General features: G+C 39.5%; 1 long non-coding RNA gene across 1 annotated transcript; it reads left to right on the top strand.

Moving 5' to 3' along the window:
• The first annotated feature begins 15,338 nt into the window (after window positions 1-15,338).
• LOC307208377 lies at window positions 15,339-22,261 on the top strand. The gene is made up of 3 exons (XR_013835127.1): window positions 15,339-15,438; window positions 17,323-17,429; window positions 21,864-22,261. It is a non-coding gene; the product is annotated as an uncharacterized lncRNA (long non-coding RNA).
• The last annotated feature ends 1,337 nt before the right edge of the window (window positions 22,262-23,598 follow it).

The raw sequence follows: 23,598 nt of genomic DNA, 5'->3' as shown, positions 1-23,598 counted from the left end.
ATGAGGACATTTTTCAAAAAAAATAATAATTGATGCAAAACAATTTGTGGAGAACTGAATTTAAGATTGGAAGGGGGGGGGGACCTGAGATCGATGTGACAAGATTTATCCAGCTCTACATAGAGCATCTTAGTGGCAACATTGGTCTTACTCTTTAAGTCTGCATAGGCCTCTTCCCTCAAGTGATAAGAGAAAGTGAGCATCTCCCTCCCTCTGTGGATTGCCTTTCCTACTCATGCAGCCTCCCTCCACATTTCAGAACCCTGATTTTCCAGAGCTCTAAATTATCTAGAGAACACACACATAGGCTCGCTATTTCAGAAGTTATCCTTCTAGCTCATGGAAGGTGTTGAGGATGTCAACAGAGTGTGCCGGCTGCGGCGGTGGGGGGGGGGAGGTGTGATTGTGTAGCAGATCTAGTATGCTCCAGACATTACTAGACTACAACAAATCATCCCATGCTGGCTGAGACTGATGGAAGCTCAAGTCCAAGAGTATCTAGAAAGCCACAGGTTCTCCACCTCTACAATAAAGCAACCCCATCTTATTAAAACTAGCAATCTAACAAAACAAAAAAATACAGCATAATATAATCACTAAGAGCAGACCATGCAATCACATCCCAGCAGTAATTAGTTCCTGTAAAAGTCATCTAAAAATACCCAGGGCTCAGGCCTTCCTCAAAGCACAGTGTAGTATTCCACAATTATGGGGCACTGCTGAAAAAATCCTGGTGCATATGCTTGCCAGCCTAGCTTATTTTGCCTGTTTGGCATCTCATCAGGGCCTCCTATGGAGATCTTATAGTACTAGCAGACTTGCGTAGATCTAGGTGATCCCTTAAGTAATCTAGTCCCAAACCATTCAGATATTTACAGGTCATAATCAACATTTTATAATTGTGTCCAGAAGTGTGCTGGCCACCAGTGCAACTGGTACAATATGCTTTGCTTACGTGGTTCCAGTCGGGAGCTGAACAGCTGCATTTTTTACCAGCTGGAGTTTCTGAACCATCTTTATAGGAAGTCTAACAAAGGGTATGCAACAGCAGTCTGGTCTGGAAGCACAGGTATCACTATTGAATGGGTAGCTGTGGTGAGAGGCCAGTTCTCTCTAGGTAGCATTGCAACTATTGTAACCAATTGATGAAAGGCACTCTTGCCCATGACTAGCCCAGCCTCTCCAGTTGGCATTGAGCCCAGGAGCACTCTGAGCTGCCAACTTGATATTGCTACCCCCATCCAAGACCAGATGTGGTTTCCCAACTCACAGCTCCTCTGCCTTATCTGGACTAAAGTTCATCCAGCTCACCCTCATCCAACCTCCAGGTACTGACTAAGTCAAGACTTCCAACAGTTTTCCTGGGATAAGAAGATGTAAGAGAGAAGTACTACCCGTACATTGGTGACATTTCAGTTCAATCTTCTGTATGACTTCTCCAAGCAATTTTATGTAGCTTTCTATTTTAAGCTGCTGGTTCTTGGTAAAGGACTGTCCCTGTTTTGTTTCAGTTTTCCTTTTAGAGGATATTTTCCTTCCAGTATATGAATGAATTGACTATAAAGAGGAAACTGCTTTGGTCAAGCTACTAAAACTTTGGAAGTCAGTTCATCAGGTGCAGAGTTATTGCTTGAATTGCTGACATTTTAACCAATCCCTGTAGCTGTGCAATTAGCAGATGATACCATATACTAATATATCATGATTATATTCTGTTTAATTCTGGACTGAGGCAATAATAGAAGAGGGTCACATCCAATGGTGATCCTACTCAGAGTAGCCCCATTACAAGTAATAGACATTACTTAGCTCTATCAACAGTCTGAGTATAAATTAGTTGGAAACAATCCCGAGCGTAGCAAGGGTAAAGCCACCATTATAAACTTTGTCTTGTATAATTCCATAACATTGCAACCTTGAAAAATATGTATATTAAAGCTGGATACCCAGTTTCTGCAGATTTATATTCCCAGCCTAATAAAGTTTTACAGCAGTACCTGTTGCCTACTATCAGCTTAGATCAGAGAATGGCCTTTTACTTTCTCCACTTTTGAATATTTCTTCTATATGCATTGAAGGCATCAAGGTCAATGAGTTTCTCTCTGTGAGGGGTGTGTGGCTTGCTGAATATTTTATATGGCAAGGCTGAAAGGTGACAGAATAATGCAGGGTACTTATGATTATAGATGCACAGAAATAAATAGTCAGTAGCAAAATAATGGATTCTCAATAATGTATTGGACCTGGCAGCTTTTAGGATGTCAGACATAAAACCTGCCTATATAAATGAGCTATCGAAGACGCTACTGCTGTCGAACAAGGTGGCCAGATTTCTAACTAGTCAGAAATGTAGCAAGACTCCTAACACCAGGCTCTCCTCCCCCCCTGCTCTCCACCAACTCCACAGAAGCAAAATGGCTTTTGATATTGAATCTTTCAAAGCTGAGCTCGTTACTGATAGCAGGCCATTCCCCTGCAGTAATAGAAGATTATAATGTCTCAGATAATGTCAGGGAGGGTGAAATGCACAGCATTAACCAACAGAGAAGCTAGCAGCAGGAGGGAGATGCAGTTCCAAGTCTCATTCCCAACTCAGTTATTTCACAAACAGCTGCCACGTGTTGGGGACATAAAATACATTTAGGATTATTTATTGATCCCAAAGGACCTACCTTTGCCCCTCAACTACTTGATCAATCACAGAATCAAAAACATGAACGCCGCACTAGACATTTTAAGATATTCACACACACACACAAACACACACACACACGCATATATGTCAACAGCATCAGATGCTTCACATTGCATTTATGTTCAACTGTTGACATAGGTCTGCTGTTCCATTGCTGCTAAATGTCTAATGCATACAGTCTGCAATTCTCTGCCAGCTTACATTTAGCAAAGTTTGTTTAAAAAATAATAATTCAGAATAAGATAAGGTTTTTGTTTGCCCCAGACCTTCATATTTTCCAGGGCCATGTACAGCTGTCTTTCTCCAAGAGAAAATGTTTTTTTGTATATCGTGTTATATTCAGTAACATTCTTATGCATTCTTTTGAATATTATAGCCCACTATATCCTTTTTTGTTCATTGCTTGACTGGAGAACTGCATTACAATTTTTTAAAAAATGTGAATTTTGAAGGAAGGCTGTGTTTTGGTTTGCATATTACTTTGGAAAGTGTTAGCTTGGTATGTTTTACTGAATGAAATTTCTTCACCACCCCTAGCCAAAACATATTCTATATATATTCCATGGCTCTTTTTCTTTTGCATTTAGATTTGCAATTGGGGTGGCAGGGGGAGCAGATTTGTCTGCCCATGTCAATAACTTTAATTGGGAACCTTCATGGAATTTAAAACTGATCAGAGGAATAGGTAAAGCCTGAATTTTAGATTCCACGTGGGAAATTAACCCACTTATCATCAGTTTGCCCTGTTCAAAATGGAGGGTGTTGTCAGGTCTGTAAACACTCTTCAATGAACAGAAAATTCAGTCTAAGGGCCAAGCTCGGCAATCAATCACGCCAAAACAAGATCTTGCACTTTCATACTGAGCAAACAGGAGGCAATTAGAACACCACCATTTGTGAGAGGGAAGGCAGAAAGAGAAAGATTAGCAAGAATTCTCTCTCCCTTGCCCTGATGTGTATCTGCCAATCTCTGTTTAGATTCTGTGTAATGATTAGCTCCTTTTATCTGGGGATGCAAGATAAATGTGTAAGATTGTCATTATTAAATGCTTCTGAAAGTAATTCTGAACCTTACAATTGCTCTACAGATTTTTTAGAGTGCTGGTTAGCATTGCTAATTTGCAACTGGCTATTATTTTTTTTAATGACAAACTGATAAAGTGATATGTTAAGCTTGAGTGGGAAATTCAGCTGGTGTAATACGTTCACTTCTGCAGGATGCATTTGCATAAACATTTGGTAGGAGAAAATGAGTCCTCGGGCAGTTCAAAGCCCATTCTATTTGATGGGTTTTGAACAGGGGATCTGCAACTTGAGTGATTTCTGTTACAATACTTTCATCTGAAGTTTCACAGAGGATGAGGAACTTGGAAGACTTCATGTTTGCAGATAGTCAGGGGGGCGTAATCTAAGAGATGGCAAAGATTAGGAATCACACAATGCTTAGTTGTACAGATGGGTTGTGACAGGAGTGCAGCATTTCATTTACTCGGTCAATTGCCTATGTACTGGAATGCTGAAAAAATGTAAATGTTGATCAGTTTTTTAATAAATTCTGTACTATATATTTTAAAAAGATATATCTTGTTGGTAAGCTGTGCAGGAAAGAATTTCTGAATGATAGCCATATAAATAAAAAATAATCACCATCAAAGTTCAAATGTAGTCTATGGTGGGTATCTACCAGTGCTTTTTTTCTAAAAAACATAATGTTTAGGGGTACTCTCATTTTGACTCAAGAAAATCACCATTTTATAGTTCAAATGAGGAAGAATAAATGCAGTAAATGGACAAAAGTACAAAGATTCACAAAATCTTGCGTACTCCCCAGAAAAAAAGCACTGGTATCTACTATAAAGCCAGGTTTAAGGAACTTGAATTTATTTTAAAAGCCCTGAACAACTTAGGTACAGGATATCTCAGGGATCACCTGAACTGTTATGTCCCTGCTTGATCACTGGGATCAACTGCAAGTTGTTCACCAGGTTGGTAAGGGTTGTCATGCAACAAGAAGAAACTGGGCCTTTAGAGTCATCAGCCCAGTATTGTCAAATATTCTCTCAACACAGGTTCAGCAGGCACCTTCTGTTTCAACTTTTACATGCCTTCTGGAAACTTTTCTATTCTGTCAGTCTTAAGCATGTGATTAAGAACACATCTGATTTCTGATCTTACCTTTTAATATATGGTTTTTATTGTATGGATTATATATAACTTGTAAACTGCTCTCATATTTTTCTTTATAAGAAATAGCAGTATATAAGATTTATTTATTTATACCTCACTTTTTTGCCTGACAGGGACTCAAGACAGCTTATAGATAAAAATAATATTAACATCTGATATAGAAAATAAGGTCACATCTAAAAATGTAGGTGAGGGGAACCAATCATTTAAAAAAACAATTAAACATTGATAGAATTAAAGCTATATACATGTGTTAAAACCATACAAATATTTTAATAAATAAACATACCCCAGGGAGTACTAGAACTACTGAATAATAGAGCTAGGATGGGCATTAGGTTCAATGATCTGCTAGCAGCAGCAATCTTATATTAACCTATATACTCCTTCACACAGTATCTAAACTGTGGAAACTGCTACCTAAAGATGGGATGATTGCTGACAGCTTAGATGACTTTAAAAGGGGACTAAACACATGGAATATAAGACTATCAGTGCCTATTAGTAATGATGGTTATATGCTGCCTACAGAAACAAAGGTACCTACAGAACACCAGTAACTGGGCAACAGCAGTAGAGGGCTAATGCCCTCATGACCTAGTTGTGAGTTTCACACAGACATCTAGTTGTCCACCATAGGAAACAAAATGGTGGACTAGATAGACCTTGGTTTGATCCAGTGGGGCTCTTCTTCTGTTCTTATAAGTGGTAGACCACCATTTTCAAAATTAAACATAATTAAGGAGTAGTAGATCAACCACCTTCTCCTTTCTTGTGAAGCATATCTAAACTTTTGCAACCTGTTCTTAAAGATTTCCAGTAATGAAGATTTAATCTCTCATACGTTCCTCTCAGTACTTGCAATGTAGTGTCCAGTGATGCACGTCAGAACCATTGGGTGCCTTTTCTGACACAACTTTGGTGCCTATAACATCTGCACAGCAGGCAGGCATTTAACAATCTCAAGGATAGAGGTAAATGGAATTTTCACTTTTAGAATTTTTAACTGCTAACTTTGATGTCAGGTGTACAAGAGTTCTACTAGTTGTTGTTGTTGTGGCTGTTGCTGCTGTTGCTGTGGTTGTTGTTGTTCGAAAGTGACAAACCTGCACACCATGGAGTGGTTCAAACCATCACCAGTGTTTCTTCTACCTAACAGAGGAATGGGGGTGAGGAACTGTTTAGCTAAATGGCAGAGCACATGCTTTTCATTGTAAAAATCCAGAGTTCAATCCCTAGTGTTTTCTGGTACAACTGGAAAGACTGCTGTCTGAAACCCTGGAAAGCCACAGCCAATGTAGAGAATACTCAGCTATATGGGCTAATTATCTGGCTCATTGTAAGGTAGTTTCCCAGCAGTGCAGTTTTACATTTTTTCCTGAAGTAAGTCCCAATTAAGACTCTCAAAATAGACCAGTAACACTTTTGGATGGGCTGCAGAAATGTAGAACAATGGTAGATCAAGATAAAAAAAATTAAAACCTTCTTGTACTTAGGATGGATTTGTGGCCCTATCATTCCAAAGAAGCATTGTAACAGGTACTATTGAAAGGCAATGGAAAGCAGATAGGAGAGGACAGAAGTCTATATTTATGAATAAAGAAAATGAGACAAAGATGATCACAGTTTGCCTGTAAATCAGATTACTCTGCAAAGACATCTTAATTTTCTGGCCTTATTGATCCAGACAATGAAATTGTAAAGACTTCTCTCACACTCTCTTGCAATTGATTTTTTATTCATTTGATGTGACCTATCACTCAAGTACAGCTTTATCAATCTATACAATCCTTTTTGTGAGGGTTTTTTTAACAAGAAAAATAAAATAAAGCTTAATGAACATACTCCAGAAAAATCAATGGATGCATGTTTCCTCATCAGAACGTTTAGAGTTTCTCATTAAGAAACACTACAGACTGAACTTCACTATTGCAGATATTCAATAAATTTGCAGTGGTGCCATTAAAACTCTTACTGTTGCTCAAAAACCTTTATTTAGCATTGGCAGCTATTCACTTTTCTATTGCAGTGCCTAGGTTTGAGCTAGGGAATCTATGGCATTATTCAAGGTCAAACATTAAGGAATTCATTAATTACATATATAGCCTCCACAAATATGGAATTGTATACTGGTCAGCTTTGAAAATCAAGACCATATTATTCCCAAATAGGAGTATTACTCCTGGGAATGACCATGCTGCATGATCTGATCTCTAACAACGGATAAGAAGACCCAAACTATGATTTGGGCAACTAAGGCAAGGGAAGAATTTGTGTGAAATAGTAGCAGGATTTGGCGTGGTGGACAGTTATTCAAAACCCTGTTTAAACTAACAGTCAAGAGGGAGGGAAGGAGAGGCCCACCTGCTTCTCCGCCCTGTCCCTGCTCCAGCTGCATGACCCTGAATTGATTTGGGACCAGAATCCAGGCTGGGGAAGCCCCATATTATCCCAGTTCATGTTGGGGCTGCTCCAAAGCACTCGATTCGGCCATGAATTGGATTGGGGAGGAGCATGAACAGCCCTAACACCAAGCATGGTATCCCATTAGCCATCTGATCTCAACAAAGTCACTTCAGTTACCCATGCTACCTAAACAATCCAGAATCACCACCTCATTTCCCTATTCCATCAAACATCCTGTTAACCTCCACACTCCTTAATCCTACATTTAATAACATCCTTCATTTCGCATGAGCCTGAAGACAAATCCAGATCCTTATACATATATCTAACTACTTCCTTAACTGCCACATTAACACCTCCACAATACCTAAATAGAGTGGAATCAATGGCTACTATTCAAAGTGGTTATATAAGTGGTTATATATACCATATTTTTCGCTCTATAAGACGCACTAGACCACAAGACGCACCTAGTTTTTGAAGGAGGAAAACAAGAAAAAAAAAATTCTGAATCTCAGAAGCCAGCAAGAGGGATTGCTACGCAGTGAAAGCAGCAATCCCTCTTGCTGTTCTGGCTTCTGGGATAGCTGTGCAGCCTGCATTCGCTCCATAAGATGCACACACAATTCCCCTTACTTTTTAGGAGGGAAAAAGTGAGTCTTATAGAGCAAAAAATATGGAACTAGTTGCTGGGGATCACAACAGTCAGAAGAGGCTGTATTGTATTCAAATCCAGCTTGTTGACTTCCCCTAGATAGCTGGCTGGCCACTGTGGCTACAGTGTTGAATTAGATGGGCCTTTTGTCTGGATAGAAGGGATCTTCTCCTGGATAGAAGGGATCTTCTCCTGTCCTTTAGGAAGGCAATTAAAAACAGCCTCTTCATGTAAATACAGTTATTTTTTACCTGCCAGTATCATGCCCAGTAGAAATCAAACATTATAGATATCACCCATTCCAAAGTCACAATGGGAAAAGCAACACTGGTGAGTGAGGCAGGAATCTGACTAGAGATGCTTGATAATGGGAAACCTTGGTTTGAATTTTAAAGAGCAAGTAAAGTGAAGATGGGTATTCCTTCCCTTCACCCCTACCCCCCATGGGGGAGAAATTTGATTTTGTTATATGTTGATGAGAAGCCACCTTATTTGCACTTTTCAGATCAATAAATGAACAGAAACACAATTATTGTTTGAAATTTGCACTTATCCAAATTTTGTGATGCAGTTGCCTAACCAACGCGTATAAAATGCATATATTAGGGGAAAGTGTGCATGGAAATGCCTGCATACAAAATCTATTATATTAGGGGAATCTGCTTATATAGGTATATACAAAAATGTGTATATAAGTCAAAACTTCAAACAGGTATATATTAGGATAAATCCGCATGTTTAAATGCTGATGAATTTTCATGAGGAACTTTTTTTAAATAAAAAGAAAAATGAAACTTGAAAATTAATGCAGAAATGTGAAAAACTGAATTTCAAATTGGAAAAATGAGAAACTGAAACTGAGAATGGCAGAATCATCCATCCATAACCCTTTCCAAAAGCAGGCTATCATGAATTTTCCTTCACCTCTCCTCTACCTGTTAGAATGAGATTATTACTCCCCCTACTGCCTTCTCTCTCTCTTTCTCTGTCTCCATCCCTTCTCCCTTTTGTATCATTAGTATTAAACTGGAAGCCATTATTTTAAGCTATGAACCATCTTGAGTGCACTGGGAGAAAGGCAATTTATTATTTATTCTTGTATATGCTGCCATCTATGTGTATGCCACTTTGCAAAGTACATGAGGACAGTTACCTGCCTTCAGGGTTTTGCAATCTATAATTCAACACAGGGAAGATAACAGGGTAAAAAAAGGGGGGGAATGGAGCCCGATATATATAAATGTAGCAAATAAAACAAAGGGTGGTTCCTATTGAACTCCTGATACTTTGTCCACAGCTTCATTTGTGTTATAAGGACAAATTTAATGTCTTGGCCAACTACAAACTTCAAAGTAAAAGACTTGTCCTGAAATGCCCATTAGGTGACTCTCCAGTTAAAAAGCTAATACCATCCTGCCACATACTATAATCTTATTATTCCAACATCTCCATTTTGTTGAAACATCAGCATTCACACTCATTCAAAATTCACAGGCCTTGTCAAAGGGTTTGCTTCCAGCCATCTTTGGTGTTGCAAAAATGTCCATGTTGCATCTAATGCAGTTTGAATTATCCCAATGGCCAGTGGTGAATATTTGGGGCATATCAAAATTGTTTGGCCATAAGTAGTGACTGCTTGACTTGGCTAATTAGCAAGAGCGGCCACCGCTGCATCTCATGGATACAAAGAAATCTTCTCAACTTGTCAGGAGCTTAAGAATAAATCAGTTGGAAATGACTAATTAACACAGTTTAAGAACAGCTAACGGACATTACGAAAGACAACTACAAGGAACTATTTTTGAGTTGTAGAAAGTAGTATGAAGGATACAACTTTGTTGTAGCTAAACATTTAGAAGTTCCCCTTCTTCTCCCTCTTTGTACTGTAGAGCAGTGATGAATGAGGACATTTTGGCCCTGAAGGAACTTATCCATAGACACTTGGGAGCTGTACAGTTCCACAAACCTATTCCTACAGATGAGAGCTGTCTTTCTGTGATCAGTTCCTGAGCTAATTTTTTACATGATCCAATCACATGAATGGGACTAATTATGAAGGCCCTTCCTACAGAATTAGCCCATCCCTTTCCAGCGATGTGTTAGTTTATTTATTACTTTTTTAGGATCCACACATGCATCCTCCAAATGGAAAGCTCTGACAGGAAACAAAAAGAAGAGTCCCATTTGTTAAGGTAATCTCTTCCTCTCCGCATCATAGACACATACATTTCAGCATCCCATACACATTCCCTATACAGCTAAGACAACTGTATGCAGCAAACCTGGCTTCATGAGGCATACAGGGAGGCAGGGTTTTAAAAGTTTCCAATGAACAAAAGATTGTTGTCACTACACTGCTATTATCAGTCTGGAGACAGCACTATCTTGGCTACATCAGAAATGCTGGGAGGAACTTTAAGCCCCTCCCCTCCCCACAGCACTTCCATTGCTGAAAGTTGTATGTATCATGCAGTTCGCAGGTTGCCAACCTGTTCCCTGGAGTGATTTGTACAGCTGGCAATCCTAATATATATGCTTTCATTCATAGCAGAGAAGGAAACCCTAAATTGGAGAAGAGAAAGCTGGTTTCACCTCAAGAAAGGAAAAGTAAGTGTTCAGGCCTGGCTTATGTATGCAGCAGAAAGAAAGAAAGTAGTAGAGTGGACCATGTAGAGATCGAATCCCGTTTTTAAATGCTTCTCTGCTTGAAAAATCTCCCTGTACAGTGGTACCTCGGGTTAAGTACTTAATTCGTTCCGGAGGTCCGTTCTTAACCTGAAACTGTTCTTAACCTGAAGCACCACTTTAGCTAATGGGGCCTCCTGCTGCCGCTGCGCCGCCGGAGCCCAATTTCTGTACTTATCCTGAAGCAAAGTTCTTAACCTAAAGCACTATTTCTGGGTTAGCAGAGTGTGTAACCTGAAACGTATGTAATCCGAGGTACCACTGTATGTTGAAAACTAAACACAATTTCTAACAAATTGTGCTGTAAATACTCACACACACCCAGCCGCCGCCCATGTTCACTTGCAATGACATTTTTAAAGAAAAAAGAAAAGCATTCAAAAATGGTGTTGCTCCTCACAGCAATATACAGCCCATTGCCACCACTTCAGGATTCCTACTGCACGTGTACACCAGAAGTCGGTGTCCTCCATTGGTAGAAGAGTGGTGCCTATCCATAATGGTTCCTATATTTTAGCAATTGCAAAATGATTGAGAACACTTCCCAATGACCAGGCTATTGAGCATTCATCCTGATCTGTTTACACAAAGTTTGCATGGAGAAGAGACAACACTGCCCTCCCCTCTTTTTTAGCATTTATTTTGAATTACTTGCAGGTAAGATAGGTGATAATGCATCAAGTACTGTAACGTCATCCCACACTCTGCAGCACATTTTCTGATTATGTTCCTTATCATGAAAAGTCCATTTAGGGGGAAATAGAAAATAAGTATTGAATACCTGTGTTCAATTGAGCAGCATCCATATTGGTCCACCCTAAACTGGACGGCTTTGCAGAGTGCTGAATTGTTGTCCCATAATAATCTTGTGGTAGGAACAGAACTTGCCTCTCCCATTGCACATTGCAATACATCACAGAACAGGAAGGATTGTGAAAGCTGGCTAATGACTAATTGTTGTGTAGATCATGAGCAGTCAATGTTGAGCCCTTCAGATATTGTTGGACTACAATTCCTACCCTCCTTGTCCTGTGAGAAGAATTTCTGGAGATGGAGGGAGGCAAAGACTTCATCAAAGCCTGCTCCAGTATCACTTTGTCCTGCAGAGCAATCTATAGTTAACTGTCCTGATGACTGCATCCTTGATGCCTTTTTATTGCATCAAGATTTCTATACTGCATTTTAAAAAAATACTTCAATGATAATTGCATGCTGCCTTGAAAGGATTTGCAACCTGAGAAGTAGGATATAAGCAACTATAATAAATAAATCATATCCCTAAGATTGAGTCCCCTTGTACACACTGTTAGGAGGCAATCCTTACATGTGAGAAAATGCCACTCACAGAAAAAGTGGGCCTCACATCATAGCAAACATACATCAAGATTGAACTATTAGGCTGAAATTCTTTGGCCGTTTACCTGTGAGTAAGCATCATTAAACCACTGATATTTCCAAGTATTCCTGCATATGACTGTATTCTTATAATGTTAGTTAGGGCTTTATTATTTTATGCACAACTTTAGGTGGTCATCTAATGTAAAACTGCAGGGCAGGAAGACCCCAGAAATGCATGGCAAACTTATGAAGAGTCAGTAACCAACTCTGAATCCTGATTACCATGGGCTTTAGCTGCAAACACGCTTTAAAACCTCTCAAGAGAATATATGGCTATGATTTAGCAAAGTGGCATCTGGATGCCCTACATAAATATAGAGGAAAGAACATTTTCCTGGCAGTTACAAGCCTGACTAGTAAAGTAAGCAGTTTCTCTATTGCAGCTTCAGGTGGCTCATTACAGCTCTATTGACAACTCAAATATTTTTTAGCTAAATCTCAAGATTGTTTTATGAAAAAACAACAGAAAACTTTCGGTACTCTGCAGAGATAGGAAGGAGCATAAGGTGAAATGGAGGTTTGTTTCACAGCCAGATTCCAACAACATAGACACTTCAGTAAGTCTTTGTCATAACCCTTCTAACTTCACTTACAGTGTAGGAGGTCTGATATGGTTCTTCTTGAGGACCTCTTGAGGAAACCGAGAAATGAGTTAATTAATAATATGGGGCTAACTGGAAAATACAAACAAGTGCGTCACCTGTAGATGTGTGAAATATTCCCTTACCAAGAAATGGCTGATGGTTACAGTAGTAGTTGGTAGGGCACTTAGCTGATATCCCATAACCAGCATTGTTGTAGCCGGGAAGGAAGAGGCAGAGGGGCAAGACGGGGGCAAGGTCAGCATGGTGAAAATGCACTGGTGGAGCCAATTCAGCACTTCCCTTCAAAAAAGTAAATAAATCCTGCACTCCTACTGCTGTGTTTGCACCACATCAACTACAACACCACTAGCTTCCTCCTTTTTTTCTGGTAGATCATAACGATGCTAATGATGAGAGATCAGGTAAGCAGGCATATTCAGCCACCTGCTACAGATTATTTATTAATTTACATATTTATAAACTGTTATTTGAAGGCTCTAAACCAGGGGTTGTCAACCTGGTCCCTACTGCCCACTAGTGGGCATTTCAGGATCCTAGGTGGGTGGCAGGGGGTTCTATGGCACAAGCTGAATCCTCCTTCCATCGAGCACGGGTGGGCGGTAAGGAAATTTTACCATCAAGAAAGATGCATTAGCGGATGGTAGGTATAAAAAGGTTGACTACCCCTGCTCCAAACAATGTCGAATTAGTGAAGAGAGAATTGACTTGGATAAATAAATGGAAAGAGTTCACAGAAGGTAAGTTTCCTGTCTCCTTCACTCCCCTGAAACTGCCTGTACCTTTCTTCCAACAAAAAAAGTGCCCCTTTATGGATTTTCCCAAAGGCAGGGTGGAATGGGGAGTGCTGTTGGGGGAAGGGGGAATTCCTACAAATGGGGTGGAAGCATCTTTTGTAAATATTACAGACAGAGCCTCCAGGTTCAGCTCTGCTATGAGACAGAGTCTGGTGTCTGCCTTTGGTAGCAGATGCTGGGGAGCAACAACAGAACCCCCCCCCCCCAGCTGTTCCTTCCAAGCCCCTCAGCTATTTTGCTCTGTTGTCACATGGGTATGGTAAACTGACCTCCTGTTTTAAGCAAATTAGGTTACAGAATCACATTACAAGTGCTGACCAAGATTCAGTCATTTTTCAGAATGCCTGGTTTTTTGAATGAGAAAGGGATGCCATCTTGTTTTCTGTCCCAAGGGGCAAAATACCTTGGCATGGCCCTGAGTGCCTCTGCCACAAACCATACTGTTCAAAGTCCTCATGCTCCAGAAACATTTTTGGGGGTGGGATGGGGAGTGGCAAGGAAGAGGAAAATATAAGGAGTTTCCTTAAACAAACTTCCTTCTGTTCATTTGTCTTAGGAGCCAAATTTAAGTACTGATAAGAAAGAAACTATCATAACATAATTAAAATAAAGAGCAGCAGCCCAAACAACCACATGCTTGCCAAAAAAGAAACATTATGCATCATCTTCTGAATCCCAACAAAGATGGAGATTTGTATACCTCCCCAGGGAGTAAGTTTCAAAATTTACAGGCCTCTGCTGTAATTGCCCTTATTCCATCTGCTTGAGGCTTCCAGGCTTCCTGTTCCACTCTCTTTGCACATTAAATTAAAATTCATTTTAAAATATGCATTTATATACAAAATTCAAAACACACATTATCCAAAAGCATGCCTTTCCGAAAATGTGAACTACAGTGTGAAAGTGTGAAATCTGGTTCCAAATCTACACAACTATGTTCCAAATCTACACATAGTTCTTAGAGGTGCAGATCAGGTCTATTCAGATTGGAATTTGCAAAGATTGAGTTCCTCAAATGTCCCTTTGATGCAAGTGTGGGGAACTTTTGGCCCTCCGTATGTTGTTGAGCTACAACTATCATAACCCCTGGCCACTGGCCATGCCGGCTGGGGCTGATAGAAGTTATAGTTCACCTGTTTCTAGGGGCCAAAGGTTCCCTGCACCACAATGATGCTACTGGGATTCTGTCAACCTGCCTTGAAAAACCAGAAAAGGTTCTAACTCTCAAAACTGACACAAAAAAATTAATAACCTTATATATGATTGTTTAAATTATCTTCAGTTATATAACTTTCAGTATGTTTATATAACTTATACTTTCTACATGATATCGAACTAAGCCATACTTACAGTAGATGCAACAAAAATAATGAAAGGATGTCAAGAGATGCTAATGGGTCCAATCTGAGTATGACTTAGCCTTGGAGATCATCTTTTGTTCTTCCCTTTATTTGCCAAATATTTTCTGGAAGAAAGCCTTCTCTACAGTTAGTACCCTTCTCTCCTTTTTTTGAAAAAAAGAAACTTTGAGAAAATCTTATAAGTTCCTGCTCAGCTGTTGTGCAGGAAAGAGAAATGTCTAAAGCAGCAATGAAAGCATTTTAATATCAGTAGATCAATAGCTCTGGGATATACCACACAAATCAATATAGTTAATAATATAACCACTTTGCTTTGCATAATTTCTGTACTGAGTACTTACATAATACATTGTTCCTTTGTGACACCCAGAAGCCACATCAGGATTTATGATGCTCCATTAAGCAATGCCCCCCCCCCCCCCCCGTGCGTGCTCCACATTTTCCTTTCTGCATTACCTGTCTCTGCTGCTGCTATCTGGTATCAACGTCCTGGTCATCCATGAAGGTTATTTATTATTTCAGAACATATACTGCTTGGGTTTTTCCAAAGGCGTTGAAGTTTTTCTCCTGCTCTGTAGAGTAGGACTCAAACCAATGGTTTCAAGATACGAGTAAGGAGATTCTGACTAAGCATCAGAAGAACTATCTGACAGTAAGAGCTGTTCAACAATGTAACGGACTCACTCTGGAGGTTCATTGGGAGTTTTTGAGCAGAGGTTGGATAACCATCTGTCATGAGTGCTTTATTGGGATTCCTTCATTGCAGGGGATTGGGCTTCAATGACCATTGTGGTCCCTTCAAACTCTCTGATTCTGGGATTCTAAATTGCCTTATAACATTGCAATCTGCATGGCCTCTTGGGTTTAGAGTAAGGAAGGGAGCAGCAGCTCACTGCTGCTGCAAGATCTCAGAACATTTTCTTTGTTTTTATGGGTCTGACTTCAACAACATTTCCCCCTCCCTCTCCTCCTGCCTGCACCCTGTTCCCCCACGAATCGCTCTGATGGTTCCAACAACCCCCTGGGGCATATCTGTTGGAGTGGGGGTGGCCACAGAAAGAAGGAAATTTTGCATGAGGAGAACTTGTGTAATTATTTCCCTGGATTAAGGCCATGACAAATGACCAGTGGAGTGACTATTCTTTTTTGTTCGTTTGTTTTGTTTTGTTTTCTGAGGAGCAATGCAGAAAGAAAGAGATATATTCATTTGTAGGAGGTGATGGGGGAGGGAAACAGTAACTAAATATCAGGTTAGGATAAAGTTTGGAAATAAAACATGGCATTGAAAGATTTTTGCACGTTTGAATCTGTGTACACTGTCAAGTGCTGCAGGGTTTTGCACCCTCTTCTGCTTTCTTTAGTTGTTAGCACCAAGGAGGAAGGGCTGTGATGTAGACAATAGAACAGATTTGTTTTCTGTTGCTCCAGAGGGCAGGATTAGAATCAAGGAATTAGAAATTGCAAGGAAGCAGATTTCAGCTACACATTAGAGAAGCTAAGAATGGAACAGACTGCCTTGGGAGATGGTGAGAGCTTGTATTTTAGCAGTTTCATTGCAGTTTCACTGCATTGAGCAGAAAGTTGAATTAGATGACATCCAAAGTCCTTTCTAGCTCTAACTCCCTGCACATTAGAAGGTAAGAAGAGCCTGCTGGTGCAGACCAATGGCTCATCTAATGCAACATCCTTTTCTCACACTGGCCAACAGATGTCTCTGGGAATCCCACAAATATGAGGGAGTAGTAGGGCTGAGTACCTATTCTGGAGTTATGGAGGAGCCTACAACACAACAGAGCAAGGCAGACAGCTGCAACACTGAGAATAGCCCTTGGGGGCCTACTTGCTTTGATAAAGGAAGGATGTGAAGTTCTTTTGAGCCTCTGGCACCAGTCTGTTTTTCGTAGGTTATGCGTCCTTGAGAAGAAGTAGAGTCTCCTACAGTCATCCCTTTGGCCTGAAAATAGATGCTTCTGAATTATGTATCCTCCAAGTAGGTGTACTTTTTGCACCTCTGCTGAGGTAATGTAGGAGGCACTTGGTTCCTTAAGCCCATGAAGATTCTGTCTCCAATCCTGGTGCTGTGCGCCTGCTTGCCAGACAGTTTCAGGCCCAATAGTTTCCTGACCACCAGCATCAGGCTTAGAGCAGGAACTAGATTTGTCTGCTTAGCTGGTAGAACTGTAGACTCCAGTTCTGTGTCCTAGTCACCACAGGAGTCTGAAGTCATGACAGTGTGCACACTGGTTCTGCCACCAACCTCCCATCACCAACCTGTTGTTTTCCAAACAGTGGTGGATGATGGGGCAGTGGCACATGCCTAATCTCCCAGCAGGTGGGTCACTGCTGCTTACTATGTGGGATGGCGGAAGGATCAAGGTGATTGGGAGGTCAACATTGTGCAAACACACTGGCAGGATCACCACTTGCCAGGAGGTCACATAAGAATCATCACTTAACCCCATAATCCACTGGTACTTCCAATTTATGGAAGGTGACTGCTTGCATTTGAATCTATGGAACCTCTTGCATGCTTCAGAACCATGGAAAATCAGGGGACTTCAGAAATGATTGCCAGAGAGTGATATCTTCCTAAATGGGGATCTTCAAAGAGCACACCACAGACGCTTCATTTCTAATTTAAAGGTAAGCTATGTAAGTAAGTGAAATCCATCCTGTATTCAGACAAAAAAACCCTCACTTTAATGTGATAGATATGGTAGAATCAATAACAGGTACAAAATACACATTCCATCACCATGATTCCTTGTTGCTTGAAGATTAAGAGAGGCATTTTGAGATTCGCAGTATGTTTTCTTCTTATGTAACAAGCAGATGAGTTTTAAAATGCTGAAGAAAAAAATTAAGTCACAACATTACCTGAGTAAATTCAATTTGCTAAATCCCATTTAGTCAACTCAGAGAGCTGTTTTCTGCCAACATCAGCTGCTTGGCTTGCAGTCAGTAATGAGATTACTACAGCAGATAATAGTTGTGACTGGTTATATTATGACTGGTGGGGTATTAGCAGCTACTGCAAATGTGTTCTTTAAGCAAAATGGCTCTTGAGTAGATTGAGGTAGCTCTTAATTCTTGAGCAAAAGGAAGCAATGAAATGGACATGTGTCAAGAACACCCAATCTCTTTGCTCAGTTTCATTGCCACCTTTCATTCTTCTTCGCCTGTACCCTGTTAATATCATTGGCTTGAGGAACGCAAGTGAGTGTTCTCCTACATTTTGTTTGTCTGGCACATTTCTCACCCTTCTTAGCTTAAGCAGCTGGTGTAGTGTAGTGGTTAGAGTGTTGGACATGGGCATGTGAAAACAGGGTTCGAGTCGCACTCAGCCACAGAGCCTAGTGACTGGCCTTGGAACAGCCACCAGCTCTCATCCAGACCGACTGCGTAGGGAGGGGGTTGTGAAGGTAAGATGTAGAAAGAGAGAAGCATGCACACCACCTTAAGTTTATTGGAGAAAATATGAGATATAATAATAATAGATAAATGAGCAACAGTCCTCTAAGAATAATTTAGACACTGAAATACTGACTTGCCACTCCACAAGCTGCATGACTGGATGCATATTTGGAATGCAGCTCTTAAGAACAGCACAGTGGACCATCTAGTCCAGGATCATGTTCCTGCAGGCATCTGGTTGACCACTGTGAGATACAAGCATGACCAGAGCACAAGGGCAGTTTCCCCTGCTGCGGTATCCAGCAAGTGGTATTTAGAAGCAATACTGCCCCCAACTGTGGTGGCAGAGTGCGAGTCATAAAGGCTAGTAGCCATTGATAGCCCTATCACCCATGAATTTGTCTGATCCTATTCTAAAGCCAGCAGCAAGACTGGGAGTTCACACCTCCCATCATTATGGAAAGCCATAATTTTGTCACTCAGGGAATGTACATTTCCAGGATTGACTTTATATAAATACTCTCCTCTGCAGCAATTCTCATTTATATAATCATAATTTTAAGATTTAAAACTCTAACTCTCTTCCCCCTCTTTATGTGGTTCTTTACATTTCTTTTCATCTTCCTGCATACTCCAAATTACCTCTATATATCTATTCCCGTATGTATCCTATATGTATATTGAAAGTGCAAGTTTTTACATTATTCCTGCCAATGTCTTAATCTGTTTACAGTTTGTTTGTAAATACTCAATAAACCATTTCCATTCCTTTCTTTAAAAATTGTTATCTTGATTTCTTATTCTCCCAATAAGTTTCACCATTTCTGCGTAGCCCATTAACTTCTGTATCCATTCTTCTTCTTTCCATTTTTGGGCAAATAACATTCTTGCAGCTGTGGTTGCATACATAAATACATTTCTATACAGTTTAGGTGGTTCTGATCTTATAATTCCCAAAAGGAAAGCTTCTGGTTTTTAAAATAAATATGACCTTAAACATATTTTTCAGTTCATAATATATCATTTCCCAGTAAACTTTAACCTCATTATAAGTCATATGAAAAAAGGTACCTTCTTTCTCTTTACATTTCCAGCACATATTGAATTTGGATTTATATATTTTAGCCAATCTACTAGGTGTTAGGTACCATCTATATAACATTTCCATAAAGTTTTCCCTTAAACTATAACATGCTGTAAATTTTATATCCACATTCCATAAATGTTCCCATGCATCCATTTCTATATTATGCACTGGCGGAGGAAGAGGTATTCGGGGGGAGGGCACCACCCCCAGCAGTGCGATCCTGGTGGGGTGCCATCACAGCTGCCCCTCCCCGCACTGGGCGCCATGACCCTACGGGTAGTACACCATGCTCCCAGGATGTGCGCCACACCCCTACGGGCAGTGCGCCTCACCCCTGGGACATGCGCCAGCCCCACCCCAGCCTGCTCTCTGCCCCCCGGTGCTGGAGCATGAAGCTCCACCACTGATATTATGACCAATATCTATTGCCCAGTGTATCACTAAAGATTTTACATGTTCATTCTTTGTCTCCCATTCCAATAACATCTTATATATTTTAGATATCACTTTAACATTACAGTTTAACAGGTCACTTTCTAGTTGTGATGTTTGTTCCCCAAACCCCCGCTTTATATCCTTTTTAAATACTTCATTCAGATGATTATATTGTAACCATGTTGTTAACATCTCTGATAAATCCTTACATTCTTTTAATTTAAATTCTCCACCTTCTTCTCTCAAGAAATTTCTGTAAGTTGCCCAATTTTCCATCATATTTTTCTTTTTCACTGCTACGGCTTCCAAAGGTGACCATCAATCTGAAGATTTTTCTGATAATGCATTTTTATTCCTCTGTCTTTAACTCTTTTTGAATTAAACATTACCATACCGTCACCTGGCAGCTTTTTTGTTTTTGTTTTTTGCTTTTGCTTACTTTGCTTTTACTCAAAAAATTTGTCGACTCCTGTACTGATCTCATCTTCTCTCAATACAATCAAATTAGTAGGTCCTTTTGTTATTGTTGTTTCACTCAATTCTACTGTCAAATCTTCTAGAACGCCTCTCAATCAAAGAACCAGTTCTTTTGGATTTAATTCTAAAATGGCCATTGCATCCAGTGTCTGTTCATGAAGCACCTACCGCTTCCATATCTTCTTTCATCCTTTCTTGATCTCTATTTGCTTCTCTTACCTCAATGTGTACTTTCTTAGAAGATTCTTCTAAAAGTGAGATTTCGAGCTTTAATTCTTGCACTGTTTTCTCCAATTCTAATGTTTTATGAAACAATTATTTATATTTTCAACTGCTGTGGTGTTACCATCTTTTTTTATTCCAATCTCTGTATTCCAGCTTTCATTTCTTTCCTCATTTCCAATAAAATTGTTGTTAAATCAGACTTTGTGTCCCCTTCTGTAATTGAACCCATTATCTGATCTGGAGTTGTTGTTGGACCAGAAGGTTGCTTTTTTGCTGTGTTTGCCATAATGTTTCAAATAAAATTCTTAGAATTTTACAAAATGAAGTTTTACTTCCTTTTTTTATGTACTTGTAGTTTCAGCAGATAGTGGTATTACCTCCTTCTGAATATAGAATATATTAAAGGCTGAAATAATAATAAAAAAAACAAATTCCCTGTGTGGTTATTTTTTCCACCACACTGTGTCGTAGTTCCTTAGTTTATGACCTTTTATTTATCACTTGTTCTTTTGTTTATCTTTCCTGCTTCCTGTTATTCCTCCTTCACCCAAACACAGTCACAAGCTTTATACAGTATCTCAGAAAGTTCCAGCAGATTCCACCTTTTACACAAATATAAATTGTAATCCAATTAAAAGAAAAGCTGATGTAAAACCATACAAATCCACAATCATTTTATTTCTTCAGCTCCTTGCACAACTTCTTCATTATCCAATCTAGGGAGAATTAAAATGTCTGACCAACAAAACTCTCCTTCCTTCTTCAGCCCACCCATCAAATAATCCAATTAATTTACCTTTTAACAATTGTTCACAAAGCCATATAATCCAAACCCACACAAATCCAAAAAGAGAGGGAAAACAACACAAAATGTATCCACCAAAAAGAAAAATCACAGTTTCAAAAGCTTTCTTTAGATAGTGTCAGCCCCCCCCCCCCAAAAAAAAAGTTCTAATCCTGGCACTTCCCAATATTAAAGTTCTAAAATCTATACTTGTGATATCTGTCTCTTGAATCACATGGAAATGGAAAGCAAAGGGAAAGGGGGGGGGGGAAAGATATTCATAAACTTCAGTTCTATAAATCATAAAATCCAGGTCGTCTTTTCATCTTCCCACTGCTCAAAATAACTTTTCCAATTGCAGTTTGGTAGACTTACCAGAAGATACTTTCAGAAATAAAATGGGGGGGCATCAAATTTTGTACAGTCTTAACTCAGTTCATTTACTGGTATTCTTGTGTTCAAACACATTAGCGGGTAGATATTTATTCTTTATTCTTTTGTTTCCCCAGAAGATTTTATTTCATGCAGTTCTATACCCACATCCGGGGAGGGGGGGCTCGTTTTTTCCTCCCTGGTGCAGCTCAAATTATCTCATAATCAAAAAATTATATCCTTTTAACCTTTCGAATTGGTTCCTGATCCTTTTATTTTACAGAGGTCACCGCTTTGATAACAGATCTCAAAGCTTTTTTGCTGTGTCGTCTTGTACTCAGCGTGTGTCTGCGTTCAATCACGGAGCCCATTCACCTCCCTCCAGAGCTTTGAGAACTTCGTGAGAAGGTTCACCAACACTCCTGGACCCTCCAGAACCCAAACTAAAACCTTCAAGCAGGGTTTAGTAGGTGTGTTGCCTTCGCCCCCTTCCCTTCTCCTCACAGCAAATGGGTCGCTCTAGACGACCGATCTCTGCCATCCACCATTGCCTGCAGCAGACCCTGAAGTCCCACTGGGGCACTTCAGACCATTGTGTGGAAATTTTGTCTAATATGTCCAAAGAATCATCAATTTGTCTGCTGGTATAGCCCAAAGTTTTCTGAATGTGTTCTCTCCCTCATACACACACTCATCAACATGGCAAAATAAAAACAACAACAAAATGTGAAATGTACACTTCTCATTTAAAGATAGATAGATAGATAAACACCCACACACCATTTTTCCCCATCTTATTTTAACTATACTGGCTGCATTGAATATTTTCTGGTTAAAGAGATAACATCAAACAAACATCAAAGTTATTCCTTTCTTTTAATAAGAAATTTTATTTCACTAGAAACAAAATGGTCGATTATCTTGCATATGAGTACAAGTTATTTTTGCACAAGACAAATGCCTTGCTTGATTAACGTTTCCCAAGATAGCAGTATATTTGTCTCCAGGAGAACAGATGATACATGAGAAATTGCATTCCTTTTTTTAAAATAGTGTTTTATGTGATATAACAAAAAATATCACATAAAAATAACCACACCATAATCCTTAGATCAACTATATATACAATCCATAACAATTCTCAAAGATGAGATTTCTAAAATTCCCTGACTTCCCTCCACTCCCCTTCTTGGTTCTTTTGTTTTACATTTGTTCATGCACGTCCATAATATCTTCAATTCACAATAATTTCCAATTTTATACATTATTCATCATATTACAAGTGTTTTTCAAAATCCTGCTAATTTATAATAGAATACACAGTGCTTTGGAAATATGCAATAAATATTTCTCATTTTTTCAAATTATTGTCCTCTTATTTTGTTGGGATCCTAATTAATTAATCAATTCTGCATAGTCCATTAATTTGCTTTACCAATCTTCTTTATCTTCTTTGGTGGGAGCTTCTTCTCTTTCAAATTCTGGGATGATCATGGCCGAGCAGCTGCTATAAGATACAGGAGGAAATTCTTTTGCTCTATGAAAACATTTAATCCTGGATAAACCAGTGTCAAGGCTTCCATTTTTTTTAACAAAGGTTATTTAAGCATTTTCTTCAAATCATTATATATCATTATCCAAGCTTTTAAAATAACCTTACATTGCCACCACATATAGTAGCCTCTCAAATGAGTCACCCTCCTTTTCTGTTTCATTTCCAAAATAGCCATAGCGCCCGAGAGCAATTCCCATGAGGTGCTGGTTTCATCTACCACCACCTTTTGTTCCCCCTGTATTTTCCTCAAACCTCGTACCTCTTCTTGTTCCACCTCAATGGTTTTAACATTCAGTTCTTTAAATTGTCCCATCACCTGTGTCAGTAAATTCACATTTTTCTCCATTTGAGAGGCTGCCATACTCACAGTTTTTATTATCTGTTTAGTATGTTTTTCTTCTTCTTACACACATGCTGTCTGCCTAATGTCAGATTTTTCTGCCTGGCTGGGACAAAAAGAGCA

This window comes from Podarcis cretensis (genome assembly GCF_951804945.1).
Source record: "Podarcis cretensis genome assembly, chromosome: Z".
In the NCBI taxonomy this organism is placed as follows: Eukaryota; Metazoa; Chordata; class Lepidosauria; order Squamata; family Lacertidae; genus Podarcis; species Podarcis cretensis.
Note: the sequence above shows the minus strand (reverse complement) of the source record. Positions and strands in the feature narration are given on the sequence as shown.